Consider the following 7,545-nt stretch of genomic DNA (forward strand, 5'->3'; position numbering starts at 1 on the left):
ATGGGTCTACAATGCCAGCCACAACTGGACACATAACCCATTACCTAGTGGACCAACCTGACCCACCTAAAAATTCATCAAGCCCAAGCCAGACCCAACCTGACCCGACCCACTTAATTAGAGAGGGTTAGGCTCAACCAACTTGACGCGACCCAGATGGCCAAACTCAGGTTTAAGAATGGAATATAGGGCTAAAGATATGCTCAGTCCTGTCAGTAGATACAAATAAAAATATACATACATCATATGCATTTATCCAACTTGTAGTCTATTGATTTCTTTCAGTTTTGGGCTGGATCGGATCAAGTTGTCTAGTTCAGCCATTTATAATGGCCCACTGAACTAGCTTGGCTCAAACCACCTTGCGGGACTCCGCTTTGGCAGGTCCACGGTCCGTTTATCTGCCATTTGCTCTTTTGGGACTTCTTTTTAAATGGGAATACTGGTCTGTTGGTTGTGTTAATAACACTTTCCATAGTATCTGGCCTTATACAGGTTTTTAGTGTAGTTTTATCTCTTTTGCTTTATGTGCTGAAGAAAATTATGAGGGTTTTGGAAAGTCAAGGATTGAATATCTGGGCCGCTCCTGAGTCTATCTTGGACGTACAGATATGGCCCACCTGATGCGTGGACTTTCTTGATTGGTGTGTTGGGCTAGGGCTGGCAACAGGCGAGCAGCCCACCTGGCCCAGTCATCTTAGGCCAACCCAGCCAGTCCCTTCCTGACTTCATATGTACATGTTCTATTCTACATGTATGCCATTCCAATCAAAGGACAAATACATGCATTTTGATTGCAGACTTTTGTTTTTTTCTAAATGCCCATTTATTTGTGCATGTGTAATCCGCCCAATCAATGGCTCAATCAGAAACATTCACCCTAGGAATTAGGGATTTTATCAATTTAAGGGCTGGGCTGAGTTGGGGCCAAACAACTGGACCTTGGGTCCATTGCCACCCTAGTTAGGGCATGGTTACAGTGGCCTCACTTGAGGAGCTGTCTGAATCATATTACACGTGTGCCACACTGGCATGTGTGCATCTATGCACTGCTTCATATTTCTCACTGCACTAAGTCTTGGCATAGATCGCAATCCGGGGCCACTTATATCATAGGATATAATCAGTGCATCTGAAGCACATCCTTCAAGTCTTCATACAATCAGTGCATCTGAAGCACTTTATATTTCTCACTGCACTAATAGTCTTGGCGTCCTTCATGTCTTCATACAATCAATGTGTGAGCTCTAGTAAAAGAGAACAAACCGCTTACAAGTCTATTAGGAGTGGTACATGGCATTCTGTTTGACGTAGGCCAGTGGGGCCCACTGGTGAGCAATCACTAGTGGGTGGGTCCCATAAGTTTAGGCTTCTTCTGGCCTTTTCCTTTTCTGTTATATTTCAAATTCAACTTTAAATTTGATTTATGATGGGAGATAGGGATATAACCGGATGCTAAGGTCTCATCCAAACTTTTATCCCTTCCTATATAAAAGATGAAACTCTCGCTCGTAGCATGAATCATTAGAAATACCATGGGTATACAGAGATATATAGCGTGCATTATAATTTGTCCATTTTGGCTTGTCCTTGAGACAATCTAACCCATAGATCGCAATCCGGAACCACTTATACCGTAGGATCAGAGGTGTGAATAGATTCATCTGCTCCAGTTGTAGATAGGTGGGCCATTGGAGCGTCAATCTTCTGCTTTGTGAGGGTTCCAAAACTCGTGTAGACCGTCAGATCTTGAGGGCTCACCTTCAGGGCTTCCTAATAGTGGTATCAGAGCATTCAACGGTGGATCTCCGATTATTTTCATCTAAAAAGGTAAGTGACCCTTTTTTTATGGATTGAATTCCTAATTATGACTTTCGAATAATATGTGCATGTGTTATATTTGGACTTAGATGGGACTGCTGTGGACAGTACCCACTACCATGGCCTGTCAATACGGACGATATAGATTCCTATTTAAAAATAAAAAAATAAAAATTAGCCTGACATGCATTTTTTTGTGACCATGGCTGTCAGTATGTAGCCCATCACATAGATGGGCCATATACAAAATTGAATAGATATTGTGGATGACACCCTGGTATCATCCACATGGGCCATGTACAAAATTGAATAGATATTGTAGAATTATGTTTATTATTAGCCGTTCATTTTGTACATGGGCCCCATGATCATATTATCCCTTCAACATCCATGTATATCATCCACCATATTTTATTCTTAGCCGATCACCATATGTCCACCGCGACATACACTACTGGCTACTGGTGATGTTTCTCATAAATATAGCTGTTGGTGACGTATCTCACCATACATGCCAATACATTGTTGCATTGACGTGTCACGCACCCTACTATATAGCTGTTGTACATGTGGGAAGCTGATCGGTTGGTGTACATCATACCAGATATATAAGTTGTTGTACATGTGGGGAGCGAATTGGCTGATGTGTATCATACCAGCAATAGATGTTGTATTGAAATACACCACTAAAACATAACTGCTGTATTAGAGAAGCGGATTGGCTGATGCTCATCACACCAGCTATATTGACGTCAGCCATTCATGTGGGTCTGATCACATGGTATAAGTTGTATCCAAATCGTCCATCATTTTGGCGAGCTCGGTTTTAGACTTAATCATTACAAACATCAATTGAGACCATTCACCATAATGGAATTAGCATAATTTGCAAATAGAGAATTAAAGCAAATGGTCCACATTTAAGGGTGGGTGCAATCAGATGGTCTTAATTGCCAGATAGGGAAAAGGTTTGGAATATGTCCATGCATAATGTGGCCCACTACATGAACTGTTTGGATAGCCAGAAGGAAGTCTACACATGTGCAATTTGCAGGTGGAAAGCTGCGATCTAAATCGTCTATATAGACGGACACAACATGGATGCTAGACACCTTGAAAATCACAGATTTTCAACACCCAGTTTCTGTTGTTTTTCAAAAGGTTTAAATGTTAGTGTTAAGCTATAAACGGCTGAGGGATTATTATGATACTCGGCAGACAAATTGTGCATTAAGTCTGGGTTTTCCATTTGTTACCAATGGGCCCGTGTTTTAGTGATCCAAACCGTTGAGATGAAGGGACTAACTCATGATGGTCCAAACACCAAATGGAAATGAGGCACCCATTATTCCACAGTTTCCTTTGATAAAGCCCACTTAAGTTGTAGATCATTTTTTTTAAAAAAAAAATATTATCCTAATATGTGTTGGGAAAACTCATGGATGAAATGAATTTCACAAATTCATGAGGATGGCCCCGTGGAGATTTTCCATTTGACGAGTTATCTACAACACTTGGTACAAGGAATACATACACACGTTTAGCGCACAAGGAAACAATTCTAGCTAGGCTCTATCGTAAAGTGCACTTCCAGTCATTATATTTACAAGTGGGCGGATATGTTTTCCCTAATGTGGTACATTGTTTCCCAATAGTTAGCACTATTTGGCTGATGAAATTATTAAAAACATACCTTAGTCATGCTCTTCTTCAATACACACCAAGTAATTACAAAATACGGACCGTTCATCATGGGTGCCCCTATATTAAGCTAGCAAAATGGATGGATGGTGTAGATAAAATCTACTTTAAGAATTAGTGATATTAAGATCATTAGTGATTGAAACGATCATTAACCATGATGATCAATGTTGATGAAATAATCCATCATCAACAATGATCATTAACGGTGATGATCGGATCACTAGTGAAAATATAACTCTCTTCATATCTTAGCACTTCTTTTTTCTTTCTGATGATGATGTTTATATGTGTGATATAATTTGGCTTGATCTGATTAGATATAAGCCCATTTTTCATTTGCAAATAGAAAAATTAGTGTTAGAATGTTCCCTACACATATAAATAGGTTGTGCATTACCTGAGTGGGAGTTAATTCTCGTCCACCAAATGATGCATGCAACCTGTAATGGAAGGTTGCACGTTATACAAATATAATTTTATAAAAGCATCAATTTCATGTTAAAAAGAGAACTTGATTGTTCTACACCGCCCATTTGGGTATGTGGACTTTCAGATCTCGTTAAAATGTAATGACTACTTTTATACTTTGAAAAATTGAATAACACGGAAAAATACTGATGATTAGAGTTAATACCTTAGATCATAACTAAGTAATGATACTTATGCAATGTAGAGATGACCACCAAAGCGTTAATCGCTGAACAGCTGAAAGGACAATATTTCTTTACTTGGAATAAAAATGTATACTAAAAATAATTTGATTCAATTATACAGGACGATTCCTGGCTCAGCCCGCCTCCTCGCGAGCCGGTCCTTTCTTTCCCATGAGGGAGAGGATCACCAGGAGGAAAAGAAGGAGGCAATGGTTGCAAGGAAGGTCATCTTTCTTGGCTAGAGGTGGATTGGATATGAGGAAGAGGTTTTGAAAAGGGGCTTGAGATTGAGTTTTAGGAAAGGGTTTGGGGAATGGCCTTTAGAAATGAGTTTTCATGAACAGTTCTTAGGAGTGGGTTTTAGAAGCGGGTTTGAGAAAGGGGTTTTAAGAATGGTCTTGGAAATAGGTTTTGGAAAATAGGATTTGAGAAGATGCAAATTTGAGAAAGTGGGTAGTGAGATTTGAGAAAAGTTGAAGAAATGGAGATGGAGAAGAGATTTTTTTTTTTTTTTGTAATGGGTTTTGAGAGTGACTGAGCGAATAGAGTGGGACTTGGGAATGAAGTGTGATGTTGGGTTTTGGGGAATGTATGTTGGAAATGGGTTTGGGTTGGATATAAGAAAAAAAAAAGAGATGGGAGTTAGTTGGAGAGAGTATGTTTGATGTTGGCTTTGTGAATGGGATTTTGTGGATGGACTTAAGAACGGGGTTGAGAAAAAAATGGTTAAGAAAAGGTTTGGGAAGGTGATTTGGAGATGAGGAAGTGGAGATGGTGATTTTGTAGGAGGAGAAGATGGATTTTGAAGAGATGGGTTTGAGGATGGGAGAGTGAGGATGATGGAGTGGGAGTAGAGGGAAATGGGCTCTACATATCCCTAATTTTTACAACAATTCTTATACTTTTAGTAACTGAAATATTTTTAAAATTTTTATAATGATTTATCATTAAGTTTAAAAACATCTCACAAAATTTCATCTCATTTTGAGTTGTAAATAAATTATTAAAATTCGAGGAACAACAGCTGTCCGAAATTAATAATTTTTGGACTGTTGGTAAAACATCTTAACTTTAACTATATTATACATTTTATTTTATTTTTTTCTTGTTTTTATATAAAACTAGACTCATCAAGCTTTAATATGGCTTTTGAATCACCTAGATCGGAGTTGTAACGAAGGAGATATGAAAATCGGGGGTCGTGCATACGCTCGACTCCCTAGTTCCCGGGGTCACTTATAATCGATTTTCATTAATATGCGATTAATCCAGGTTAAAAGGCGCGCATGGAATTACTTGAAACATGAAGCACGATCACAACTAATCTGCTGAAATGAAAATAGATCATTTATACTTATATATACATGCCTAAAAGAATACAAACGGGCGCACAAGGTGACGCCCAATAAATTCACAAAAGAATAATATGTCAAAAAGGAATAAAGCTGAGCCCTCTGCGCAGCGATTCAACGACCCATCTACAAGTCCGATGAGGACCCGTTCATCAGCTGGAAGAAGAGAACCGGTCCTCCTCCTCAAGGCTCGCATCGCCAGGCTCCACGAAGTCTGTATTACCTGCATCTATGAACGAGTCTGGTTTGTGTTTTAAAACACCGTCCCAGAGTGGGAGTGAGTGATCAACTCAGTGGGTACTATTAGCCTTAAGTTGTAACAAGCATCAATTATAATAAGAATTTAATGAAAAACAATCAATCATAAACATCTATCTGGTCTTATTAATGTGCATGCATGCAGGATGATATGATGTATGCCCTCACCACAACGCTCCCTCGCGCGACAACATCTAACGATCGCCAATGCCAACACTCCCTCAGTGCGACCTCGATTGCCGAGTCGCCAACCTAGCTAATGCCATGCAATGATGTTAACCGGGTTCTTAGTTAAGTCCATTCATCCAGCAGATTTAGAAATCTGATACACCCCACGTATCAAATGCCCTGAACTAGTTGCAAGGCCAGACCCCCCAATGTGTGAGGCCGAGACCCCACGATCCTTGACCCCGTCGGGTTTCCCCCATCCCCGACTTCAAGCACATGGGGGGTGCTGAATGTGGGGTCGCTCGCGGTCACTACGGGGAGGCGCGTCACCCCAGCGTAGGCCGACAGCTCGGACATAGTGTCCCATTCCACCATGCCCGGCTCACGAGACTGTGGATCAATATTCTATCCAGTATCGATAGGCTACAATGGTGGTGGGGTATTCCAGATTCCATACATGTGTGAGCAAACAAGGTTAACAAACTAGGTGGGTCAGCCAGTGGATTGAACCGCACGAGCTCAGGCAAGTATGTGGCGGAACGACATCAAGTACAAGCGACCCATGTAGCCTAACTACTGCCGCCCACACGTACTCGTCCGAACCCATGGGTTTAGCCTCAAGGTGGTCCTACCAACGGAACCACCTTCGCTCTCCTCATGTTCTTGACCAACCCAGGGGTAAGAATAGTGATTCATAGCATGCCAACTACTAATGTAACATTAAACATATTCAACACCATGCTCTCATGTTGTTTAACATACAACTCAAATTTCTCTAGCAAGTAAACTATTAATATCATGAATAAGGTGTATGTGTGTGGTGTGGGTTGGTGAGGAAGTTAAGCACTTCCTACACCTCAAGGAATCAAATACATAGAGCAAATGATTCATACACAATATGAAGCAACACATATGAGAAACGAAATCAACCACACATGAGCATGTAATCATCCATACACTAATCATGAGAGAGGCAAGATTAACATCAAAGAGGAATAAACATGTCATTCATACAATTCCAACAATATGTCATCCCTAGGTTCCTCTAGATTCTTCCATACAACATACCAAGCAAACAAAATCATTAAACTCCAACTATAATTGGTGTTAGGCCACCTAAGGATAATAGTCCGCACCTTAAGAGGGGATTTCCATTATTTGAGATCTTAGGGTTTGGGGATTTGGGTAAAACCACCATTTCCTAAATCAAAATCAAGAGGACAACATTAATGCCTATAAATCTACACTAAGTTGCTCTATTGAAGGGAAATATACCATTCTTACCTCCTCTTCTTGGCATGGGTGGGTTTGGTGGAGGTTTCCTTGGAGAATGGGTAGAGAGTTTGCAAGTTTGAGCTTCTTTGGGCCCCACCTCCTACCACATACTCTTTTCCTTTCTTATTCCTCTCTCTTTCCCCTCCTTTCTCCTCTTCCTCTTCTCCCTTTCTCTCTTTTCTCTCTTCTCTCTTTCCTTTCTCTAGGGCAAATTCGTTTGGGGAGAGGGGTGCCCCAAATGAGGCCTTTATATAGTCTCAGGTTTGGTGTAAATGGCCCTAAGGGATGGGTTTTCACTATACTAGACCTATAAG

This window comes from Magnolia sinica, chromosome 6 (assembly GCF_029962835.1).
Source record: "Magnolia sinica isolate HGM2019 chromosome 6, MsV1, whole genome shotgun sequence".
Classification (NCBI taxonomy): Eukaryota; Viridiplantae; Streptophyta; class Magnoliopsida; order Magnoliales; family Magnoliaceae; genus Magnolia; species Magnolia sinica.